The 26021-nt window shown below is 37.7% G+C and overlaps 1 protein-coding gene across 3 annotated transcripts in view; it reads right to left on the bottom strand.

Annotated features, from left to right (window-relative positions):
- PDE9A (phosphodiesterase 9A) overlaps nt 1–26021 on the bottom strand; it is a 187661-nt gene that overhangs the window by 92943 nt on the left and 68697 nt on the right. Inside the window, exon 1 of one of the 3 annotated variants that reach the window (XM_007493187.3) lies at nt 7880–8165. The exons of the other annotated variants lie outside the window; for them this stretch is intronic. The gene's annotated coding sequence lies outside the window, so the exon portion shown is untranslated. Of the gene's footprint in view, nt 1–7879; nt 8166–26021 lie in introns of those variants that run through there. 3 annotated transcript variants of the gene reach the window in all.

The raw sequence follows: 26021 nt of genomic DNA, 5'->3' as shown, positions 1-26021 counted from the left end.
GGAAAAACTATTCAAAACTAGGTTCAAAACTGTTTAAAAACTGTTTAACTCGCCAATCAGGTCAAACTGTTCAGATACTTTTGACAGAGGTAATCAAAAGTATTCTCATTGATGAAGTGAAGCTCAAATGTGAAATTCCAGTTACGGCCAGGAGCAAGGATGCTGAAGAGACTCTTATTATAAACATAAAATATTTATTGAAATATATAAGGATAAATAAAGGATTTCTAATTGTAAGGGATTCTAAATCCACCGAAATAAACTCCCAGGTTCCACAAGGAACTGCTTCTCCTGGTTTTCACACTGTTTTACAGGCCACACTACTCCTCTCTAATCTGACTAACCCAAATTTATACTATCTAAATAAAAACTACCGCTATTATCTTTATAAATCTTAACTTTACCTTCAAATTATAAAATAGCAAAGGCTAGCTGCTTGAGTCTCAACAAGAATTCATTTAGGACTGAGTCAGAGTCCAAACCAAAGACCAGCTTTTCTTTGGTCTTCTCAGAGTTAAACAACCTATAAAAACACAATAGTCAATAGTGTTTCCCAAGTTGGGAAAGGAAAACCCTGAATTCCTTCAGATCTTTCCTTCAGACAAAGAGAGAGGCAAAGATGTTCCCTCCTCCAGCCCTGAGAGTCTCTGACAGGGTGTCTCTGTCAACTGCCAGAGACCAACTCCCAACTGCCAGAGAAAGTAATTGACACAGAAAAAGGGTTATAACTGTCACACCTGAAATTAACACGCTCTCTCAGCTCTGCTTCAAACTCCAGTTTTTTTTCTCAAGCAGCCACTTTACTTTTTATCCCTAAAGTAATAAAACAATATACTTATTTTCTAATATCATCCTTACACCACCCCATGTGAGCAGCGTCTAACTTTAACATAAAGCTTAGTCAAGAAATAGCCTAGAAAAATGAGCAAACAACAAAAAAAGAACTTGGTCATAAAAAGCTACTATGGTGATAAAGAAGACCAAGAAATAAACTCTGAAGAAGCCAACAATGTGGAAATAGCTCTGAACAAAGCCTCAAAGAAAATGATCACAAGCCCAAAAATTCCTTGAAGAGTTAAAAAATGAGATAAGAGTGGCAAAGGAAAAATTGGGAAAAGAAATGAGAGTGCTACAAGAGAATTATGAAAAGAAGATTGACAGCTTGGTAAAAAAAAATATGCAAAACATACAAAAATGCTTTAAAAACACATTAAAAACTAAAATTTGCATAATAATAAAAGAATCACAAAAATTCCCTTAAGAAAAGAACTTCTTAAAAAGCAGAATAGATCAAATGGAAAAAGAGATACAAAAGCTCACTGAAGAAAATAATTTTTAAAAAATTAGATTTGGGCAAGTTGAAGCTAATGACTCCATAAGACAGCAAGGAACTATAAAACAAAGACAAAAGAATGAAAAAAAAAATAAAAGAAATTGTGAAACATCTCATCAGAAAAATAACTGACCTGATAAACAGATTAGGAGAAATAATTTAAAAATTATTAGACTATTTGGAAACCATGCACAAAAAAGAGCCTAAAGATCATACATAAAAAGATTATCAAAGAAAAGTGTCCTGATATCTTAGATTAAGAAGGTGAGATGGAAATTAAAAGAATCCATTGATCATCTCTTGAAAGTAATCTCAAAATGAAAACTCATAGGAATATTATAGCCCATTCTAGAGCACCCAAGTCAAGAAGGAAATATTTCAAGTAGTCAGAAAGAAATAATTCAAATCTCTTAGAATCACAGTCAGGATCCCACAAGATTTATAAACTTTCATGCTGAAGCAATAGAGATCTAGGAATACGATATTCTAGAAGGTGAAGGAACTGGGATTAAAATCAAGAATAATCTACCTAACACAAAACTGAATATAATCTTTCAGAGAGAAAAAATGGATATTTAACATAATAGAGGATTTTCAAGCATTCCTGATGAAAAGGTCAGCGTTGAATAGAAGAACTGATATTCAAACCCAAGACTCAAAAGAGATATAAAAAGGTAAATATAAAAAAGCAATCATGTCAATTTGCCAGAAGATGATACATGTAACTCCTCTGAACTTTGTCATTTTTGTGGTAATTAGGAGCCTGTATATGTGGAAAACATGAATGTGTTTGATTATGTTGAGAATATCTCAGAAAAAAATGAAAGGGGTAAAAAAAGGAATGCACTGGGAGAAGAGGCATAGGAGAAGCATAATGGGGAAAATTTTCTTACCTAAAAGATACACCCAAGGAAAAGCCTTTACAATGGAAGAGAAAATGGCTGAGGAAGGTGGTGGTGGGCAATGCTTGAGCCCCACTCTCCTTGGAATTGGTTCAAAAAGGGAAGAATACACACACACACACACACACACACACACTCAGTTGTATGTAGAGATCTATATTACTGATGAAGGAAATAGGTGGGGAAATGGATAAGAGAGGGAGGCTGGATTAAGGGAGGCAATGGTCAGAGGCAAAATAGACTTTTGAGGAAGGACAGGAGAAAAAGAGAAAGAAAAAAATAAACAGAAGAAAATAAGATGAAGGCAGAAATGTTAATAAAAACTGTGAATGTGACTGGGATGAGCTCATCCATAAAACATAAGTAGATAACAGAATGGATTAGAAATTAGAATCCAACAATAAATTGTTTACAAGTGACAGTTAAAGCAGAATGAGATGATTAGAGTTAAAGGACTGCAGCAAAATCTAGTATATTTTAATTGAAGGAAAAAAGGCAATGAAAGCAATCATGATCTCAAGATAAAGCCAAAGCAAAAACAGACCTAATTAAAAGAGATAATATAGACAATGAAGTAATATCAAAAGATTTGACACTAAGTTTCCCTGGTAATGGTTTAATTTCACAAATATATAGAGAACTAGTGAAATTTGTAAAAATAAGAGCTATTCCTTAATTGATCAGAGAATGTGAAAAACAAGCAGATTTCAGAAGAATAAATTAAAACTATCTGAAGTTATATGAAAAAAATACTCTAAATCACTACTGATTAGAGAAATTCAAATTAAAATAACTCTGAGGGACCATCTCACACCTATTAGAAATGATAAATGCTGAAGTAGATGGGTAAAAAAATAGCTATACTATTGTGCTGTTGCCATAGTTGTGACCTGGGTTTAATCATTCTGTAGCACAATTTGGAACTATGCCCAAAGGACTATAAAACTGTGTACACACCTTTTGACCTGACAATACCACTACTAGGTATGTATCTCAAAGAAAAGAAAAGGAAAGAAAAGAAAAGAAAAGAAAAGGAAAAGAACATATACGTACAAAAATATTTATAGCAATTCTTTTTTTTTCCCCCCATTGGCAAACAACTGGGAACCAAGGGAATGCCTATCAATTAGGGAATAGCTAAATGAGCTGTGTTATATGATTGTGCTGGAGTACTTTTGTGCTATAAGAAATGCCAAGTAGGGGTAGTTTTAGAAAAACGAGAAGAATTATGTGAACTGATGCAAAGTGAAATGAGAACTGGGAGATCATCGTTCACGATAACAGCAATATTGTAATGATGATCAACGTTGCAAGGCTTAACTACATCATACTTAGTACAAATTGTACTAAGAATTCCAAAGGACTCCAGGTGAAAAATTGCTATTCCTCTCCAGAGTGAGAAATGATCAATTCTGTGCAAACTGAAGTAGAATTCTCTCATTTTCTTTATTTTTCTTGCTTTTTTTTTTTGCAATATGGCTAATATGGAAATATGTTTTGCACTATTTCACATGTATAATTAATATATCACTCGCCTCCTCAATGGGTGTGGAGAGTGTGGGATGAAGGGAGAGAATTTGGAACTCAAAACTTAAAAAGAATGTTAAAAATAAATATTGTTTAAAAAAACAGACATAGCCAAATTAGAACTGAATGGATTGGAAAAAAAGATCACTGACAAAACAATAGAAGAAACAGAGTCCTTCCCTCACTTTAGGGACTAATTCAGATTCGAAGCACTCTAGGATAGCCAGGTATTCTGATCCAATCAAGAAAAGTTTTAGGCTATTCTCAGCCTAGAAGTTAATTTAATTAACTTTAAAAGTGCTCCATCATCTTCCTTTGTAAGTCATTTAAAAGGTTTTATAAAAAAGAATACCTCATAGAAATAGCTATTAATGCCATTAATGTTGAACTAAGCAGAGAGAATAATCAAATTTGTAATACTCCCTTTGACAATGACTAAGGTGTAGGAGTGGCCAGTGGAGATGATATTGTAGTTCCAAATGAAATCTCTAGGGTTAAAGAAGTTGTGGCTGCATCTGAAACATCAGTGCCATCACAAAAGAGATGGAGAAGGGAGATTGCAGCCTTAATGGTGGAGGGAAGATGTCAATTACAATTCTACAGGAAATGAAGCTAGAAGCTCCTTCATTACAGATGAGGGAACAAGCCAGAGAGTTAAGTAACTTTCCTGACATCACACAGTTGGCAGAGCCAGATCTGAATACAGGTCTTCTGTGTCCAAATCTGGTAGACTTTTTACTCTGGGATATTCCATTTATTAGAGGAGTCTGTTACTGTTATTGGCACAATGTGATCAGAATTGAGGGGAAATCAGGCAAAGCAATTTAGAGGCTCTTTCTGATCTAGGGAGAATTCTGGTTCAATTTCCATTATCTGCCTCATTCCTTCCCTTCCTGCCTCCATCTCTTTGTAAGGAGAGATGAATCTGCTTAACCAATCCATATTCATTAGGAGTCTATTTGCTTTCCATTTTGCCACTTGATTGAAAAAACTGGCTTTCTCTAAGACCATGTGGTCTTACTTTATTTTTCTTATGAAATTCAAATTGGAAGGTTTAAACACATTTTCTAGTGGATGGTGATAGTTCTGAGAAAGGCGAAGTACCATACCATAAAAATGATCACTGAGGACAAGAGAGCAACTATTCCATAATCGGTTAGTTAGTTCTTCACGACAAGGACATTATTCAGGTACCACGTGGGTCCAAAAACCAAATTTCCTCATTAAATTTGCTGAAATTAGCAAACTAGATACAAATAAAGGCAGCTAATGTTATAGGGCAGTTAGGTGGTGCCAGGTCTAGTGTCAGAAAGGCCTAAATTCAACTCTGGTCTCAGACACTTAACAGATGTGTGGCCCTGGGCAAGTCACTCAACCCTGTTGGCCTCAGTTTCTTCATTTGTAAGATGACTCAGAGAAGGAAATGGCAAAACCACTCCAGAACCTTTGCCAAAAAAGCCCCCTGTATTTGAGTTACAAATAGTCAGATGTGATAGAAATAACTGAACAAAAACAACAATGTTATGGTTGTATTACTGCCTGGCAATCCCGCCCAGGTGAATATTAGGCAATAATGTCTCTAATATTTGCTTGGCAGTAATCAGTTTGCCTTTGGGAAAATTCCGGAGAGACTGGGAAGAGTTTAGTCCCATATCACCTCCATTTCAGTAGACCTTTGGGAATCCAAATACTATGCTGTCCTGGAGATTTGTTTTCACTGTAGGGTAGAGTAATATCTGATCTCCTTATCTCTATTTGTTCCCAGAAAACAAACCCGAATGGATGTGGAATCAAGTTAACCTCTAGAAGGAGAATAACCTGAGACTTATTTAGATTGAATCAGAATCCTTGGATCCATCCTAGAATTCTTCCAATTTGACCTAACCCCTGCTATGCTATGAGAAAAGCAGAAAGACACTGTTTCTCTTGCTATTTTGTCAATTTGCTTTTAGTAGCAATTAGGGCATAGAAAATTGTTCCGTTACCACCATATTGTTAAATATTGATATATTTTTTGGTTAATATCTGATTATCTAGTCTGCAAAAAAAATAATGTAAAAAAGATTTTAAATAACTTATCATGGAATCATGCGATTTTGACATGGAAGGGATTATAAAGATTATTTATACTGTAAGGGTTAAAATAGGGGTCTTGACAAAATAAGAGAGCAGCTTTTAATAACTTAAGTTTTAATAAGAATATAGTAGAGTTGTAAATTAGTATTATCCCTTTAAGTCAGAGAAAAGAAAACTTCTAGCAGCTTTTAAGAATTAACAATTTAGTTTAATTAAAATAGAGATAGTGAAAGAATATAGTAAAGGAGGGAAATATAAGAAAGAGGTAGAGAAAGAAATTTCCTAATGTCTACACTAATTATCATATAACTATCTATAACTGCCCATAATTACTACCTGAAACTGCCCATATCTACCTATAAATGCCTATAACTACCACTAATAACAACCACCCCACAAAGTTCCAACCCAATTCAGCCCAATCAAAACCAACTCAATCAGTGTTTAATCCAACCCCAATTAGGTCTGTCAAAGAAGACCAGCCACCTTCCAAAAAGTTCAAGGAAGGGAAAAACCCCAACAACCCAAACCAAAAGCTAAAAACCCAAAAGGCAAAAAGCCTTAAGGCTAAGGCCAAAAGCCCTCTCAGTAAACTCAGGCCCACCTTTATATTCTAGTAACTAAACACCAACCACCAACTAATCACCAACCCACAATGACCAACTCACATCCAGCTGTCAACTTCCCGCAATTGCCAGCCTTAACTTTCAGCAACTGACAGACCCACCAATCAATACTCTTCCCCTTTTATAACCTCTTCCTACTTCACTTCCTGTCTCTATGCTTCCTCCTTCCTCTCTATGGTTTCTAATTCCTGTCACTGTGGGCTGGTTAAGCCCTACACATTTCTATGGTAAGAGGACCTTCAGGTCCCCCATTAAATTATGAAAGGAATTAAGAATTCCTTTTTATAATACCGATGCCTTATTTTACTTACAAATGAGGAAACCAAAGCTCAAGGAATTTATGCCATATAGGTAGTAGGAAACAAAGCAAAAGATTGAATCCATATCTTTTAACTCCAGTCCAGTACACTATAGATTACTCTTCCTAGAACTGGAGGAAGAAATGCTTCTAGGAATTTTTTAAACCCACTTAAATTCAGATGACTTCAGCTAGGCCTGTATAACCTAAAGTAAAACAACTATATCTGGTTTATTTGATTACTCTAGGCATTTCAACTATGTTGCTCTGACCCTGGAAGTCCGGTTTGATTGTGTGTATTGATACACAAGTTTATTTCATTTTTCATTTCAATCTCATTTCAAAATAATTTTATTTTGTGCTTTACAGAAAAGAAAATCTCAGATGTAAAAGTTTTAGGCAGACAGCCTGTGTAGTCAGACAGCCTGAGTTTGAATTGTGAATCCATCACTTACTGTCTGTGTGATGTTGGGCTTGAAAAGTCACTTTTTCTCTAGGGCATTCGTTTCCTCATCTGTAAAATGAGCTGGTTGAGCTTGATGACTTCTAAGTTTCCTGTCAGCTTTACAAAGCAACTCGTACTTTAACTTCAATTCCTATAAATCTAGGGGAGCAATTAAAGGCATCGCTTCTAAATCGAGCTCTTTTATACACTGAAAACTCTCGCATACATTTGAGATCTATCTATACTTGCATGTTATTACAAGATGTTTCACTTCATCAATCAGAATCAACTACAAAAGTGTAAACATTTCAGAATGGCTTAATGCTAGCACGCTAAGCAAAATGAGCCGGGAAAGTCGCCTTTGTCATTAGTCTGTCCTGAGAAATGGAACCCTGTCAGACCACGTTTCCTTAATGTCTGATTTCACCAACTGGAAGATCTCAGGGTCACCCTTTCCATCACATCAAAAATAAACAAACCAAAATCTGCTTTTTAAGCCCTAAAAGGGGAAGAGCTCGTTTATTCCCATGTAATTTCCTGACCCAGGTTTCCCTAACATAAGAAAACTGAAGTTCCGCAAGAGGGAACAGGAAGAGTTTTCACTTGTATAGTAGGAAAGAGTTGCCAACAAGAGCTATTATTGTAGACTATTAGAACTCAGGCTCCACTTACCATTCCCAGCACATTGGATACCATGGAATCTGACGCTAAGAATCGGCACAGAGCCTTTTCTGTCTCTGTTTATTTTGCTGTTCCTCCATCTCCACCACGGTGGTTACAGGAAGAGGAGTAGGGCTCATTGTTCATTTGTGCGGCTGAAACTGCCCTACTTTCACTCTGTCCCTATCCTCCAACCAATCAAAGCTCTCTAAAAGGACTAGGACATTTCCATCCAAGAGATGATCGTTGGCACTTTACTCTTTATAGATGTAATAAAGTAGGCTTCAAAATGAAGATATATGTCTTTATAACTCCAGAATGTTGTAAAATTATATAGTTAGAAATGACCATGCCTTTTCTCTTAAAGAGACAAAGTCTATTTTCCATAATCGGTTTAAAGAGGAAAGCACACAATTCATTATAAATGAAAAGAAAGAAAATGAAAGAAAGAATGTATTTGAATTTAGATGTCCTTGTTTCTTCCTACATTTAAAAATTTTCAGTTTATGATTTCAGATGTAAGGAAGCATATTAATGGCCAGTACTGACTATGGGGTCATTTCACAATCCACAGGACGTTGAATTATATTTTGGATGAGTATCTCTGTTTTTATTCTCTCTACATTTACTTAATGTGGCTTGAGCTATGTGCATATGACTTTTCCTCTTTCCCTGAACCCTCTGCACTGATATCCTCAAAGATTTTTCTTTTGTGTGTGATTTGACAAAAGAATTAGAACTCTGAATCTATTAAGTCTCTATAACCACTTGATCTGTGTTTTCTCCATTGCCAAGTGGGAAAGGAAATTGTGGGGTAGGAAGAAGGCTATGGGGTGCACAGTGGTTAGAGCAATGCACTTGGAATCAGTAAGATTCATCTTCAGGGGATCAAATCTGGCCTCCCATTCCATCATGTAGAAAAGTATCTGGGGGACATTCCTATACACTTGCTCCTACAGTTCACCAAAGTTGGTCAAACAACTGGGTAATTCTCTCTCTGTCTCAACCCCTTAAGTCTTCTCTTAGAATCATTGATAGGAACTTTAAATGCGAAAGTAGTGTTGGGGATTTGGAATCACTGATTATAAGTCAGAAGAACTAAGGAAGGAGGGCTGGGCAATGGGGGTTTAAGTGATTTGCTCAGGGTTACACAGCTAGAAAATGTCTGAGGGCAGATTTGAACCCAGGACCTCCAGACCACTCTCTTTATATGCACTGAGCCATTTAGCTGCTCCTGGTGATTTTCTCAGAAATAGGAACTTTAAATGCGAAAGTAGTGTTGGGGATTTGGAATGATCTCCTGGTTGAACCACTGAGATTTCTGGAAATAATCTGTACTTTGTGTATGCTGGTTCCTGATGGGCTGCTCTGGCCCCACGTCTGATCTGACTGCTCTGTGCTTTCATATTCTCCTCCAAAGGGCAAACACTCCTCAGTGTGCTGGGGGCTTCCTGGCCAAGAACCTGCCTCTCCCTTCATTGAAGAATCCTGAGTCCTTAAGTTAGCTGATGCTAAACTATGGAGCCTCCGTTGGCAGTAACCACACACCTCTCTACCTCTGTGGATGGGGAGAAAAGAAACGTCCTGAAGTTTCAAGGGGAAATTGGAGGAAACGAGGGACTATTTAGTCCAATACGCCAATGCACGAGTTTCCCAGTTTTGTCCCTGCTCCGCCTTTTTCACAAGGTTTCCTGCCCATAAGGACTCTCTCTCTCCACCCATTTCCTGAAGAGGAAAAGATGACTGACTCTCTGGGGTCAAGTCCAGTCTTCCCTATTGAAGTACTTCCTCGTGACACAAATATTCTCAAAAGGCAGAAACTTAAAGGCGAGGGTCAAAGTTCCCGAAACTTCCATCTTTTAACTAAGATCGACTGATGAAATTTTCCTGCTAGTTAGACTAGTGGCTGTAAGTTTTATTCTTGCCTTCCAAACAGCATCATGGGTGATACTGGATAAATGGCAGGAACCGTGAAATAGGAACAAGTATGAAACATTTCATGTAAGATGCCTAATATTTGAATTCTGAGCCCTTGACTGTGAGGCTATAAATTCCATCGTTTCCACTTCTATATCATAAGAACACGAGTGATTTGTGATTGCATTAGGGGGTGAGAAATTGAATTCCAAAGGAAATAACTAACATTTTAGCCACGGAGTAATTACTATTAAATATTATTAACCACGTATTAAGTGTTTTTTATTCCAGACCTATGATTTTATTAGTACAGGGAACTCCTGGTCTGGTAACGCTCTGAATCCATTTAGAATATGACAAAAATCTATAACGTGAAGTCCAAGATTTTTTTTTTTTTTGGCACTGAGTTTAAGTGATTTTCCATGGTAACAGAGCTATTATGTTGCATAGATAGGACTGGAACTCAAGTCTTTTAAAAAAGAGATTTTATTGGCATTTTATTTTTATATGCCTACATTTTCTTTAAAAAAAAAAACACACCACCTATTTTAGAATCAATAAGTATACTAAGTATAAATTCTAAGACAAGGGTGGTAAGAGCCAGGTAACTGGGTTTTAGTGACTTGCCCAGGGTCACTCAGGAAGTATCTGAGGTCATATTTGAACCCAGGTCCTTCTGATTACTGACCTGGTGCTCTATCCACTGTGCTACCTCTACATTTCCTTTTAAATAGTTTGTCATTTTTATTTTTCAAATAACAAATATTTTAGATTAATCTGTCCCTTCCCCCCCAAACAAATTAAAAATAAAAATGAAACAAAACAGAAAAACCAAGTCCTTAATACACAGCTGCAATAGTTTTGTTGTTGTTTGGTTATGTTTTTTAGTTTTGTCTGATTCTTCTTGACCACATTTAGGGTTTTCTTAGCAAAGATACTTTAGTGGTCTGCCATGTCCTTCTCCAACTCATTTTATAGATGAGGAAACCGAGGCAAGCAGGGTTAAGTGATTTGCCCAGGGTCACACAGCTAGTAAATATTTGAGGTTGGATTTGAACTCCTGAAGATGAGTCTTCCTGGATCCAGGACCAGCACTCTAGCCACTGTACCACCTCGCTACAGGAGTATGGCAAAACAAATATCCATATTAGCCATGTTCAAAAATGTTTGTCTCTGCATTTTAAGTTTGTTGTCCCTCTGTAAGAAATTGAGTGGTTTTTTTCATTTGAGTTCTTTTGGACCCATGTTTCATCATCGTGTTGATTAAAGTTGGAAAGTCATTCAAGGCTATTTTTTCCTACAGAATTATAACTGAGTCTATTTCTGCTCACTGCACTCACCCTCTTTTTTATAAAGATCTTCCCAGTTTACTCGGAAACTGTCTATTTAATCATTTCTTATGTCACACAAATATCCCATCACATTCATAGACTATTACTGTTTGTTTAGCTATTCCCCAACAGAACACCTGAACTCAGGGCTTAACTAGTCTGCTTGCTCCCTTTCAATGAATTACATTAAAATATAATGATGATAATAACGCCATCAAAGCCCAAGCTACTGTCTATGCAATATGGGTGTGATAGTGGGGGTAGGGCAGTGTGGCAAAGTAAGGTAATGACAATGACCGTGGTAGTCCACAATAGGGATTTTGTGTACCCTAAGACTATTGTGGTGACTGTTAAGGCATGGAAAGAACCATGGAACATTGATATATTAATAAATCATAACAAATAAATAATAAATCAAATCATAAATAATAATATAATAAATTAATAATAAATAAATAAAATGCACTCTGGTTATTCCACTAATCGGGGTCGCACATCCCAGTTGGTGCCATAATTACTTCTAAAAATCAAATGGTCAAGGAGGCATGGGATCGTGTAAATGGAGATTTTGAACCTTTGACTTCATTCCCCAGAAGTCCTTAGTATTTCCCCAAATTCCCTCTAATCTCTTCTGCGTCTCCACCTTGGTGAGATCACGTTATTGGTGTTTAAGTGGATGGATGTTCCTCCCATGCTCTCTTTTTGACCTGCAACTGGGCTGAATTCAGGCAGTTCTTTTGCTTTCGTTATTATTTAAAAATGTTATAACATATAAGATTTAGTTATTGTATATTCATTTTAATCTTTACAGGATATACTGGCCAACCCTATTAGAAACCATTGCAATTATTAGCTTGACGTGGAAGATAGTAAAGTGAGTTGTGCTCTTCCGTGTTCTTGATCCACCAAACAGAAATATAATTGGAACAAATCAGAAATACACAATCTGGTGGAAATGCTCTAGGGAAGATGGCACTGACCACTAAAAAGGGTCAACCATGAGTTAGTACGAAATAGATGAAAATACGAATGTTTTCATTATGCATAAGGAGTATGTCATCACAAAACTGGACATAGATCCGACCAATTTCTTTGTTCTGAGGGACACAACAAGTGCAGGGCAATGGTCAGAGACAACTTCATCCCTAAGGCTAGATTCGATAAAATAAGAGATTTGATGTGCGGTCACTGAAAATCTTCACTTACTACCAATCTAGCAATTATATCGAATCATGAAATGTATACAAAGAAAACAACACTCAGGTCCCCCCAGATTTTCCATTTCAGATGGGCACGCTACATTGGAGCATCAAGAAGTTCTTGAGATTGATGGGAAGAATCGGATGCCAAAGCTGGCATTTGCTGTAATCATCATATGTATTTGACAAAGTATAAAATGATTTCAGGACCTGAACACAGCAGTGTTGCTATATTAAGAACTTTAGGAAGAAAGGTGGAGCCATCAATTTATATCTCATCAAATACTAACAAAGGAGAAACTAGTAAAGGAATGAGCAAGTATTAATCACTTATTGTTTGCTAGGCACATGGTAAGCATAGGGAAAATACAAATACAAGGAAGCAAGAGAATTGTTTACAAAGAACTTTTATTAAAGAGGAAAGGCAGCCTAGAAAGAGGAGCTAGAAAACAGAAAGGAAGGGGATGCTTTGCTGCCACAGCCTGGTATAGGATTGGTCAGAAAGTGCCAAGATGTCCTGATGTTAGGTGAAATAAAGTGAAAACTCGCCTACTTGAACCCATGCTCCTCCAGTCAGAGTTTGATTTCTACTGGGAGGGACATGAGGAAGATGGCCACATTGAATGGGTTATGCTTTGGCAATGTACAGAAGGTGATATGAGTTTCTAATTATAGTCAAGGTAAGGTGAAACTTCACCTATCGGAGTCCAGGGACCCCATGACACAGTCCTGATACTAGTAGAGTGAAGAGGCTAGACAGAAACCCCGCCACACCCACCCCAAAGCAATGGAAGTCTATATAATTTTCTGGCTGGAACATGCAGCAGAAAACTTGAACATTTTGTGTTTTAATTAGTCAATCAATCAGTAAACTAGCACATATTAAGCACCTACTGTGTGCAAGGTACTGTGTTAAACACTGAGAATACAAAGAAAGGCAAAAACTAAAGGTAATAAAAAAGAAACTTCTAAAGGACATTTGGAAAACCAAAAAAATTGTCAAAAATTCAGATTTCTTTAATTAGCATTTGAAAGCAAAAGATTGAGGAAATTTGTCAGAGACAAACCAATATGAAGAACAAACCCAAGCAGAGACCAAGAGGCAAAGAAATCAGAATAAAGAGAGAAACTATGAAGAAGGATGTCGAAAAATCCTGATCATAATGACACAGAAAACTTGTATAACATTAACATAATGAAAGGCAGCCTAATTATGTCATGCCCTGACACTCGAGTGTCTCTGAAAACCTGTAAAGCAGCAGGGCTAAATAAGATCCATAATTATTGCCTCAAAGGCTTCCTAGTAGCACCTGAAGTGCTAATAAAGCAATTTACTAGTTTCTTTCTCAGAAGCATGTGATCCTTCTGCTTTCTCCCTTTTTTGCTTTGCATATAGTAAGCATTTACTAATCCTTCTTATTCATTCATTCTTCATCAAAGGACAGTAATATAGATCCATTACACGTTTCTGTATTTTGTACAAATAATGGCTATTTTTATTACTAAAAACAATTCTACAAACACTCAAATAAAACCATATATTGACTGACAAGTAGAAAGGGTATGCGCCCGAGTTTCAGGAGTGTAAAAAGAAATATTATCAATTCATTGATTATGGAATAAGTCAACTGAAAGTGCCATAACATTTCTTTATTGACTATTGGAAAGTCTTTTACTCAATTCTGGATTCATAAGGCATTAAAACTACTATAGAAACTATGTGGAGCTGCATTTACACATAGTTTCTATAAAAATGAATATGCGATCTATAATGATATTGGTATGTGGCTTCTATTATACAAAAATATGACACATTCTGTATGCAAATATATAGTAAAATGCTAGAGTATTTGCAAAGAAGAAGGAAGAAGAAGGAGGACGAGATGGAGGAAAAGGAGGAGAAGAAGGAGAAGGAGGAGGAGAAAAAAAGCAAGTTCTTTCTCTGAAGGCAGATGGCATTTTTCATCATGAGTCTCTACTAGGACTGTCCTAGATCCCTGCATTGCTGAAAATAGCTAGCTCCTTCAAGTTCATTTAAAAAAAGGACGTGTCATCGAGCACAATGTTCTGGTTCTGCTCATTTCATCTTGAATGGATTCCTGAAAGTCCAGATTTTTCGAAATCATTCAGCTTGTCATCATAGCCCAATAGTATCCAGCACAATCATCTATCACCACTTGTTGTCATTCCCCAATTGATAGACAACCCCTCAATGTCCAATTCTTTGCTCCCACAAAAGCTGCAATAAATAAAAGGTGGCATTTTCCAAGGACAAAGCATCCCTGTTGCTCATGCTGCTGCAGGGTTTGTCATCCAAAGCCTCAGGACCAAATTGGAGTTTCTGGTGGCCAATAAAGGCTCAATGACTATTTAAAAAGGTTTTTAGGAAAATAGCCTGTCTGGTCCTTCTGGTGGTGGATGACAGTAGATATCTCCTGCCACACACTATCTCTTGGCCTTCTAGATCGGTTTTTACAAATTACTTGGCTTTAGGGCTGTTCCTGGACAAACTCTGACTTCAGGAATGCAAGAAACATGGCATAGCAGTGCTGAGGGAGGGGGAAAATGCAAAAACAGAAAGAGAGCAAAAAGAAAACAAATAAAGCCATGAAGTAGCTACTTGAAGGAAGGATTCTAGAGGGGAGAAAAAACCCCGAAACTCTGGCCTCTCCACTTCAGAAGGATGGAGTCTTGGGTCTAAAAAGTCTGGATCATGAGGTGGATGATGCTAGATATCTAGTTCATATTGGTATAAAGATGGGATCTGAAGTAGGAGCAGGAATTTCAGGGCCAGAGTAAAGAAGATAATATGTGGAGTTATTTATCCTCATTATAGGTCAGAGTCATCCGGAGTTAGGCAGCAAGGAGGTCGTTATCTTCTTTTAAAAAATTAATTAATTGGTTTATTTGTTACATGCCTCGGTAATTCCCTTCCTTCCTCCCCTCCTCTATTGGAGAAGGCTTCATTTGGCAAAAGGATTGATGTCTCTATAAAGCTATGTCTTGTTATTTTCTCTTTATTCATTTTTTCTCTGGAGGGGGATATACACATCATTCTGCAAACAATTTTTTGGGGGGCTCTATATGATGTTTTCTTGGTTCTGCTTGTTTTCCTCTTCATAATTTCAGGTGGGTCCTTCCATGTTTTTTAAAAAAAACGAGCCTCCTTTTCACTGCATGCAGCCTGTCTTGGGCCAATTCCAAGAATTTGCTTTATTTTCCCTGATATACAAAGTCAGGACCTTTCTGTTTCTGGGGTCTCCATGAGAGAGGAAGAAAGAACACGCAGATAATTATTTAGAGGCGTCTTCTGAAAGACTGCTTCATCTCACCCCCCCCCCCTTTCATCATGGAAGAATAAACAGTTTCATTTTCTGTGAGCAAAAAGCAAGCAAGTCACACTCCAATAATGTCATCCCTTGATTCACTAAGCCCTCCATGGGAAGAAGTTGTCCAGTGACCACCGGATGATTTACCAACAGCAATGTGGAAGGTCCAAGCAATAAACAAAGATCTATACTGAGCCCAGAGGATATGGACACATGCAGAGACAACATGATATTTTAGAGGTCTATTTTGGGACTGGACATCCTTTATTATATTATTCTGCAATATTCTGTAATACGCCTAGTTCTTTCCAAATTGGCCTGATTCTTTTGAAGATACATCAAAATTCATAACCTTGTCATCGTTTCCACTTTCCCTTAATCCTTATATTTAGTCAGTTGGCCAAGATTAACTCCACAAAATTTCTTGCCTTTATTTCTAATTTCCATTCTCAAGGTACCATCATTCAGGACTTAATTACATTTATTCTGCACTATTATAAGAGCTTCTGATTGATTTCCTTGCTTAAAGTCTATCCTTTAATTTTCCTTTGTGCACGGACCTAAATTATCTTCCATGGCATAGTTCTGATGTTTATTTCCTTCTTAAACATTTTGAGTGAGCCTTTGTTATGTCCATAATAAGGTACAAATTCTTCAGGATGACATTCAAGGCTCTCTCTAGTTCCCAAATACTTTCCAAGCTTATTTTATATGACATCTCTTGAAACTCTATAACCCCTAGTGATGATGAAATCTTTTTTTAAAAAAATTTTTATTTTTATTCAAAGATCTTATTTTCCCAATTACATATAATAACAATTTTCAACATGTTTTCCAAAATTATAAGATCTAAATTATCCCCTTCCCTTCCTTCCCTCCTCACTCTTAGAGATGGTAAACAATTTCATATGGATTATACATCTATTCGATGAGAAAGTTCTAAAAGGATATATGTATCATATTCCCCAATAAGATTGTAAACAGTTTAAGTTTGTGTAGGCCCTTGTAATTTCTTACTGCTATATATGACACTTTTTTTTACTTAACTATGGCCTTTTTACAGGAATGCTCAGAAGTCCTCTATTTGAATAAAGGTTAATTGATACATCCCTCCCCCCCCCCCCCAATCCCAATAAGATTATATATAGTTTTCCTGGGTTGGTTACTCTTGATTATAAACCTTTGCCTTCCAAGCTCTCTAAAGTGGTGACTGCTAAATCTTCTGTTTTCCTTTGTGGATCCTTGCTATTTCAATTATTTGTTTTTAGCTGCTTGCAGTATTTTTTCCTTGCTTTGGGAGCTCTGGATTTTGGCTATTCCTGGGCATTTTCATCTTGAGATTTCTTTTAGAAGGCGATTCTTTCAATTTCCAATTTGTCCTTTTGATTAAGATAGCAAGGATAGTTTTATTTTTATCATTTCTTCAAAAATGTTTGGTCTCTCTCTTTTTTTTTTTTTGTTCATGACTTTTAGGTAGTCCTGAAATTCTTAAATTCTCTCCTCAATGTTTTTCAGAAAAGTTGTTTTTTCTTTTTTTTAGATAATTCCTATTTTTTCTTTTGACTTTGTTCTGCTATTTCTTGATTGTATTTGTAGTCATTAGCTTTCATGTGGCCAATTCTAATTTTCAAGGAGTTTTTTTCTTCTTCAATAAGTCTTTAGAACTCTTTTTTCCAAGCTGTAAAATCTTATTACATATCTTTCTTTCTTCACTCTTCCTTTTCCCCCAATCTTTTCTTCCATCTCTCTCATTTAGCTTCTAATATAATTTACAGCTTCTTCTTTAACTCTTGTAGGAATTCTTGTTAGTGTTCAGGTTGTATTTTTATTTAATTCTTAGCTTGTATATATTTTGGAGTCATTATCTTTTTCTGTGTTTGCGCCTTGGGCTTCCCTGTCTCATGGTCAGATTCTTTTTTGTTTGTTTGTTTGTTTGTTTGCTCACTCTTCCAACCTCCTTCTTGACTTTGGACTTAATGCTGGTGCTGGACTCTGCTACTTCTTGGGAGGAGGGATATTTGACTTGAACTTGTGTCCTCCTATATCTTTCTACTACTTTGATTGCTCTAGCTGGGGACCAGTGTGCTTTCTTTGATCCCAAAGTGGTGGAGTTAGAGAGGTCTGTTCTCTGCTCTTCTGGTTTGAATTCTGCAAGTTCTGAACTCAGGTTTGAGTTTATTGGTTTGTTTCTGGTTGGAGTTTCAGTTGACCGCTGCTTAAACTCTTGAATACACTACTGACCTGCTGGGAGGCTCTGCACGTTTAGGACCACTGACATGCTAGCTTGTCTTTGGTTTGGGATGCTGTCCTGAGATCAGAGCCATCCGCATAGTTATGATTTACTTCTGGAACTTGTTTCATGAATAGTACCTAGATAAGACCAGTGTTCACAGCCATTCCTCTCTACCCTGTATATGTGATCCCCAAACTGGTTAATGTATGACAAGGTCAGATGGTATCTATTCCTGCACTTAATACTGGCTCAGGGATTGCCCCAGTGCCAAGGATTGCTTCCTGCCGTGGACCACTGGAATGGTCCATTTTCTCTGCCCTATCATGCATGCACTTCTGCCAAGATCCCATTCCCAATGTCCTCAGACTCCTCTTGTCTTCTCCTTAAACTGCCCTAGGTTGGACAAATGACTCACGGTGAATTCTTGGCCTTCCCAATCAGAATTCAGTCTGGTTTATTCTCTAGATCTTTGGCAAGAAGGACTCTAATGCTTCCTCTCATTCTGCTAGCTTGACTGACTCTTTGCGTTATCAAAATAGTTTAGATTTTGTGTATGTCCTGAAAGGATCGTCACACGGGTCTTTGGACCACACAGTGAGAACGCCTGTCTTACAGGATTATGTGGGGCCAGATATCTCCTAACTCAGAAATTACGTAGAGAACCCGTTTCCCAAACTCGGGAAGGATTTTTGATGTAGCAAAACATCAAAGAAAGTATATTCTACATTCTTGGAATCCACATTTCAATGCGCAGAGGCTACCATCTTTGCAATTTGTGTGAACTGTAGCTTATAAGAGAGCAGAAAGAAGAATATTAAGATTTAATAAGCTATGGAGAGTAGAATATAGTAAAACTGGAAGGTGTGTACAGGAGACTTTATCCAGAGATAAATCAGGTTTTGAGGAATTATTAGTGTACAAAATGAAAAGAAATCTCATCGATGGCAAGAAGGATTCACATTGGGAGACCCAATTTGCAAATATACCAAAAACATGTGCTAAGGAAATAAGACGAAACAATCAGATTGAAGATGCAGAGCTTAAGGCAGAAATTGGCAAAATGACTTTTGAAGTTAATTCCATTGGAAATGTAGTGGAAAAAAGTAAGTTGAGACCATTACAAGCTGATACTATAACACTAAAACTGATACTATAACATTAAAAGAAAAACAGAGAGAAGGGAACTACCTTCTGTGGCATGCCTGGGGAAGATGGCCACTTTCAGGTAACATGGATGTCAGAGATGAATGTTCCTTAAAACAACAAGCTGAAATTCAGTGCCTAGACACCTAGATCATCTGGGTAGCTTGTGAGAGGCACACTAGAGAGCAAAGTCAAGTGGTGAGAGTGAATATTAAAAAAAAATTATAGGCTTTTCATACTCAAAAATGAATCCAATAAAATTTGACTTTGAGATTTTCCCAATGTTAGAGGAATGGAAGCAGTGCTTAAGGCAGAAGTTTAGCAAGTGGAAAAGAATATTCTTATTTTATGAGAACTCCCTGCCCAGCGGAAAGAGAAGTAGGTGTCATCATCCTGAACTGTAACTTTCAAATCCCTAGAGTGGAAAGGAAAGCCCTTATATACTCAGACCTTGACTGACAGTGACACCTGTTGGTTACACCTAGAATGCATCCCCTCTTCAACGCCATCTCAAAAATTCTTCTCTTCATCCATTACGATACTAAATGATGCTTTTCCTGATTTCTCCAATCACTAATATCCTCCATACCTAACAACTTTGTATTTAAAAATATATTTTACTTAATATGTTCATGCTTGTGTATTCTTGGTATGTCCTTCATTGAATAGTAAGCTCTCAAGAGAAGGAATAGTTATATTCTTTGTAATTATATCCATTCTCTCTTCCTCTCACAGTGCCTAGAAGGTGCTTAACAAATTTTTATTGCTGTTGATTGACTGTATCCTCCTGCAGAATGTAAGCTTCTTTGGGGAAGGACTATTTCCTTTTTGAACATAGTGCTTAGAATAGAGTATGGGTTTAATAAATGCTTGGTGAATTGAATTGAATTTTGTCTTGTGATGCAAAAAGAAAGGATCTTAGACAAAAGAAGATTTGACAAATGGTAACTGTGTAGTTATTCCCACGAAGTAAAATGGTGAGACGATTCCCCCCCCCCTGCTTCTGTTTTTAAGGCAGAAGAGCAGTAAGGACTAGGCAATAGGTTAAGTGACTTGCCCAAGGTCACACAGCTGGGATGTGTCTGATATCAAATTTGAACCCAGGGCCTCCTGTCTCTGAGCCTGGTTTCGAATCCACTGCGCCACCTAGCTGCCCCATGTCTTTGAAATTTGGCAAACAACTATTAATGCTGTCTGTATATGTTCCAAATATGTTGAGTAAAAATTGTTAATGATGTGAGATCAAAACTTAATAGTTAGTTTCCTTTCAACCCTAAGTGCATCCTAAGTGCCTGCTCCTGGGTCACGACTAAGATAGCTTTTGGTGTTCCCTGCACTTGGAAATGTGAACATATAACATCACATTTAGAGATGCAGAGCTGAAGGCAAACATCTTCTAGAAAACTTTCTAAGGAGACTATCCAGGACGAGATCCCCCTCTGGAAATGTAATGGAAAAAGGCAAATTGAGACTATCACAAACAGTGTCAGTAAATTAAAGCAGAGAGGAGTACTCATGGATGGAGATTTGCCAGATCTTGGAGGGAGACACCCAGCCTCTGGCGGAGCAATGAGGAAAACTTGTCAGGAATACGAGGATGACGCCTCAAAGAATCAGGCGAGTGATTTATTCCTAGAGTTTTTGGCAGTTGTTTTAGTGAATGTATTGATGAGTGTCAGTCTTGGGACAGGGAAGCAGTAGAGTACTTAAAGCACCAAGCCTAGAGCTGAGAGGACCCAGGCTCAAATCTGGCCACAGATACTTCCTAGTTGTATGACCCTGGCTAAGTCATTTCATCCCAGTTGTCTCGTCCTTGCCACTCTTCTGTTTTAGGATTGTCGCTGAGATAGAAGGTAAGGGTTTAAAAAAAAGATGAGTATAAGTTTTGTTAGTGTCCCATTTGCCTGAATAGACATAAGTAATGGCTGATTGGTTTTATGCATGTGCTCTAAATAACACAAGTTCACTACTTTGCTGTCATTCTTGATTCTTCCCTTTTTACTTCACATTCATGCCAACATTCAACCCACAATTCGAAATCTTTTCCCCCCATTTGTGACATTTCTCCAAAAAGAGTTCCCATATTTCCCCAGCTACGACTCCAGTTTGGCCCCTTCTCTCTCTGAGATAGCTGCAACAGCCTTCAACACCCCCCCCCCCCCCCCCCCCCCGGCTTCCTTTCACTGTTCACTGAAGGGTCTCCAAAGCGTCCATCACCCTCCCCTTCTGGCCCCCACTAGAGGGGGGTTGTGAAGTTTAGTTCATGGTGGTCCAGCTCTGCTCTTTGAGCTTTCCGTTGCTTGTTTCTTTATACAGTGCTTGTTTTTATACCCCTGAATCCTTCTGTCTGGTTTAGCCCCCCACCCCATCTCTGTCTCTCTGGCTCTGGCTCTCTACACACAGCCCCACCTTGGGGGCAGCCTTTCCCCTTGACTTGTAGCTCATGGCAGTCCCTTCCCTGGCTTCCCTGAGGTACTTGTTTCCTTGATTCTCCTTCTTTTCTTCTAGGGCTCGGAGGAGTCATCTGCTTTTTGCAGGGTTGGGGAAGGGAACTCAGAGATTTAAGATTTGCCAGAATAGAACCTCCACAGAAACACAGAGCCTCTGGCTTGCCAGGGAACGTGGTCAGGAGCCCTGAAGTGAGGCACACTTACTAGGACAAAAGTTTTCCTCTTTAACCTTTTCCTTTCTCAGTCCCTCCCTTGTCTGTACTCAGAGCTCCGTGTAAAGATGATACAAGCTTTCTGGCTACTCCTTCCATTACTGGGTGCACCTTCACTTAGACCTCTGGTCAAGGTGGATGGTTCATTGGCCGGCATCATCACCACCTTCAGCATCTCCCTCTACTACTCAAAGGGACTGTCATCATTCAGCTCACACTTATCAGGTTTCTGGTAGCTATTGTCTATAGATCTCCAGGACATTCTCCTACTTTATTCAATGAGTTCAATGATTGGAAGGCCTTTTTTCCCTCCTCCTCAATTCTGGCCCTAAATAACTTATCCCCCCCCCCTTTTATGGAGAGGTTAAATTGGTCCATAGAAAATGAATAATCTGCTTCATATTTATCACCCAATCAAGTTTCTGGTAGGGAATTTCAATATACAGTTTGATGAGAAGTCCTGGTGGGTGAGGGAAGAGAAATGGGGACTATGAAAGAAAGAATTGGATAGGAAATGAAGAGTTTGTCACAAAAGGTACAAAACTATATCAAATCAACAATCTATTTGAAAATTGAAGGCACCAAGTAGAAGCCAATGACTCTCTGAGACAACAAGAAATAGGAAAACAAAATTAAAAAAACTGAAAAACTATAAGATATAGTAAATACAACTGACCTAGAAAACAAATCAAGGATTCTTTAATAGCTCAAGCAGATTGAAGCATCATTGGATCACTTGAACATCACAACCAAAAAAAGAGCCTAGACATTCATTTCAAGGAATCTTAGAAGAAAAATGCTCATATATCTTCAAACAAGAGGGAAACAGAGAAATAGAAAGAATCCACCAGTCACCTGTTGAAAAAAATCTAAACTGAAAACTCCCAGGAACATGAAAGTCCAAATCTATGTCTAGTTCAAAGATGAATTACTGCCAGAAAGAATTCAGATACTAAGGGGCATCATACACAATTTAGAACCTGTAACTATAAAGGAATGGAGAACTTTGAACACAATTGCTTATCCAGCAAAACTAAGTACAATCCAAAGGTGGAGGTGGGGGAGGTTTTATTGAAAAAGAAAGCTACAAAGCACCCCTTGTGGGAAAATTATAGATGTGTAGAAATTTTCTAATTCAAACCCAGCAGTTAAAGGAAATACAAACAAGCAATGATAAAGGACTAAACAAATAAAAACTGCTTGCATTCTACTATGGGGAGGTGAACTGGGAAACAAAGAAAAGGAAATGTATAATAGAATAGAATGGAGGAAAATTCACAATTAATACTCGTAACCATGAATGTGAATGGGATGAACTCACACATAAATATAAAATGTAAGAAAATAGCATCATAGAATTAGAAACCAGAATTCAACATCATGTTATTTAAAAGAAACACTTACAAAAGAAAGGTGTACACAGAGTTAAAAACAAACAAAAAAAAGCTGTAACAGAATCTATTATGCTTCAATTGAAGTAGAAAAGGTAGGGGTGTCAATCATGATCTCCGACAAAACAACAGCAAAAAAGACTAATTAAAAGACATAACAAATTTGTTAGAAAAAAACTATAGACAATGAACTGATATAAATACTAGACACACATACACCCAATAGGATAGCATCTTAATTTTAAAGGAAAAGTTAAATGAGGTACATGGAGAAATAGACAATAAAATTTTAGTGAAGGTTCTCAATTTGCTTCTTGTAAACTCAAAAATAAACAACAAAAAATGAAAAGTCTGATTAGATTTTTAGAAAAGTTAGATATGTTAGACCTTTGGAGAATATTGAGTAGGAATAGAAAAAGATTCTACTTATTTATTAGCTACGATAGCCCCTTCACAGAAACTGAGCATGTATAAAGGGAATAAAAACTTAAAAAAACAAATGCAGGTAAAAAATGCAGAAATATCAAGTGCATTTCTTGCTGACCATAATTCAATAAAATTATATTCAATAATAGGCATTTAAAACAGATTATAAATTAATTGGAAACTAAGTAACAATTCTAAGAATGAATAGATCAAAGAACAAATTAAAGAAAGAATCAAATATTTCATTAAAAATGAAAAAAACAATGAGACAACACATCCAAATTTACAGGATGCAGCCAGAGCAGTACTTAGGGTATGGATACTTCTATAAGGTAGGTCAATAAATTGTGCATGCAACTAAAACAATCTTGAAAACCAATAAATTAACCCTCCCCAACTAAAAACCAAAACAGACATCCCAAAAATGAAAGGAGAGATTTTAGAATATTAGAGGAAAAACAAACATATTGAATTAGTAAGTAAACTTGGAGCTTATTTTTTTTTAAAAGAGAGATTAGACACGCTTTACAACTCTCCCTTTGGGAGAAGAGGGGCCAAGAGTTCCTCTGATTGTGTGTAGGGCAGTGTGTCTCCTGTGCTAAGGGACAGGATGGGCATCTTCCATTTGCCCCAAGGGCTTCCCCTGTGCAGGGACTTTATCTTCCTGCTACCTAAGACTTGCCAGGTCCCCAGATATAAGAATAAGAGGCAAGAGTTCCTCTGAACTTGTGGCTTGTAGCCTGGTGCCTTTCATCTCCTGCTCCAAGTGGGTTCCCTGAGGGAAGGCAGCAAGGGGCTAAGCTAAGCATCTTTTATCTGCTCAAAGGACTTTCCCTTGACACAAAAAAAATATTTCCACATGTGCCAGCATAGGGCAACTTCTACCTTCTTTAGCTAGCCAGACTTTCCAAATGGGATGCTGAAGACCTCCAGTGCAAAGAGGAGCAACCTACCCTTTGACTTTGGGCCTTCCATTTTCTGCTGCACCTGTTCTTTGAGGGAAGAGGAAGAGGAAAATTGGTAGGGAACAGAATTTCTCCTGCTCTGCAGGTTCAACCTCCATCTCCTGATGCACCTTTTTTCCTGACTGATCTCCACCCTTTGGAGGAAAGAGGAGCAGTGAAGCAGGGCCTCCCATCTGACCATCTGACTCTCCTATCTCATGCTGCGCTTGTCTCCAGCCAAGTTGCCAACCTCCATCAGGAAGAGTGACACCCTTCACTGAGTGGTGAACATTCTCACACTTGGTCATACCCTTTACATCTCAGTGATTCGGAACCTTTGGATCTTCCAAATCCAATTCCCCATCTTTCCCATTTCCTTCAACCTTCCTACCCACTTCTGGGTTCCCTCCCTACCGCCATCACTGAGAAACCCCTCTTCTCTTGAGGTTCATATTATCCATATCTACCACTCTATCAATATCCTGATTGATTTTATCTGTAGATCCCCTCCTCCCCAGATCACTTTTTTCCTTCCTCAATGTGTTCAATATATGGCTCACAAATTTCTCTCCTTTCCTACTGCCCTCATACCAGAAGACTTTTTCATCTACACCACAGCCTCCAATTCATGGATCCCTCAACCTTCCAGTTGGCCATCTCCCCAGCACAAGTTACTCTTTCTTCTTTCCCCCATTTTGACTCCTTGGTGAACCAATACAGCTTTACGTTGTCCTCTCTTAAATCAAGCTCCTTCTCATCTTCCTCATTATACCTTGCTGATGCTCAGCTTTTGATCACTCCCATTATCTACCACCTTTGTTCCTCCACATAAACTACTGAATGAAGCTGGAAAAACTTATGCTTCTATTCTGACTGGGTTCACTACAAATGTATCTTTGTATATGATGCTACCTGGGTCCTCTTTGCTGCCAGGTAATTCTACTATACCTCACTTATCATTATTCACTTATTCATTATTGAACTCTCCATGGCAACTCTTGTTTCCGTCCCCAAACCTCCTGTGTCTCCCCCTCCCTTAATTAAGAATTGAAATCATTGCTTCACATCATACATTCACCAATACTTCTTTCTTCACTACTTTTGCATGTAGTCTTTTTCCGTACTAAGGTAAATCTCTCTTCATGCATAAATGATCATATTCCCATCTATCCTCTCCAGCATATTTCCCCCTCTATCATCTCTACTCTTTCCCTTATATTCAACCTCTCTCTGCCTATTGCTTCCATTTTACCTACAAATATACTCATCTCACCCACATCCTCAAAAAAATCCACACTCATTAGTTCCTGTCTGCTAGTTATCATGCTATATCTTTCTTCTTTTTTTGTGGCTAAATTTCTTGAGACGGCCACTTACAACTGATGTTTCACTTCTCTTTTTCTCATCTTAACTGTTTGCAATCTGGTTTGAAACCCCAACTGAATTCCACTGAATTCCACTGAAACCACTCTCTCTCAAAGATCTTCAGATCTCTTAACTGCCAGATCCAGTGTCAATCACCCACTTCTCTATGTTACTTTTCTTCAGGTTTTTCTGATACAGCTTTCTCCTCATTATC

This window comes from Monodelphis domestica, chromosome 4 (genome assembly GCF_027887165.1).
Source record: "Monodelphis domestica isolate mMonDom1 chromosome 4, mMonDom1.pri, whole genome shotgun sequence".
Taxonomy (NCBI): Eukaryota; Metazoa; Chordata; class Mammalia; order Didelphimorphia; family Didelphidae; genus Monodelphis; species Monodelphis domestica.
The sequence above is the reverse complement of the archived record's forward strand: the minus strand, read 5'-3'. Positions and strand labels throughout refer to the sequence as shown.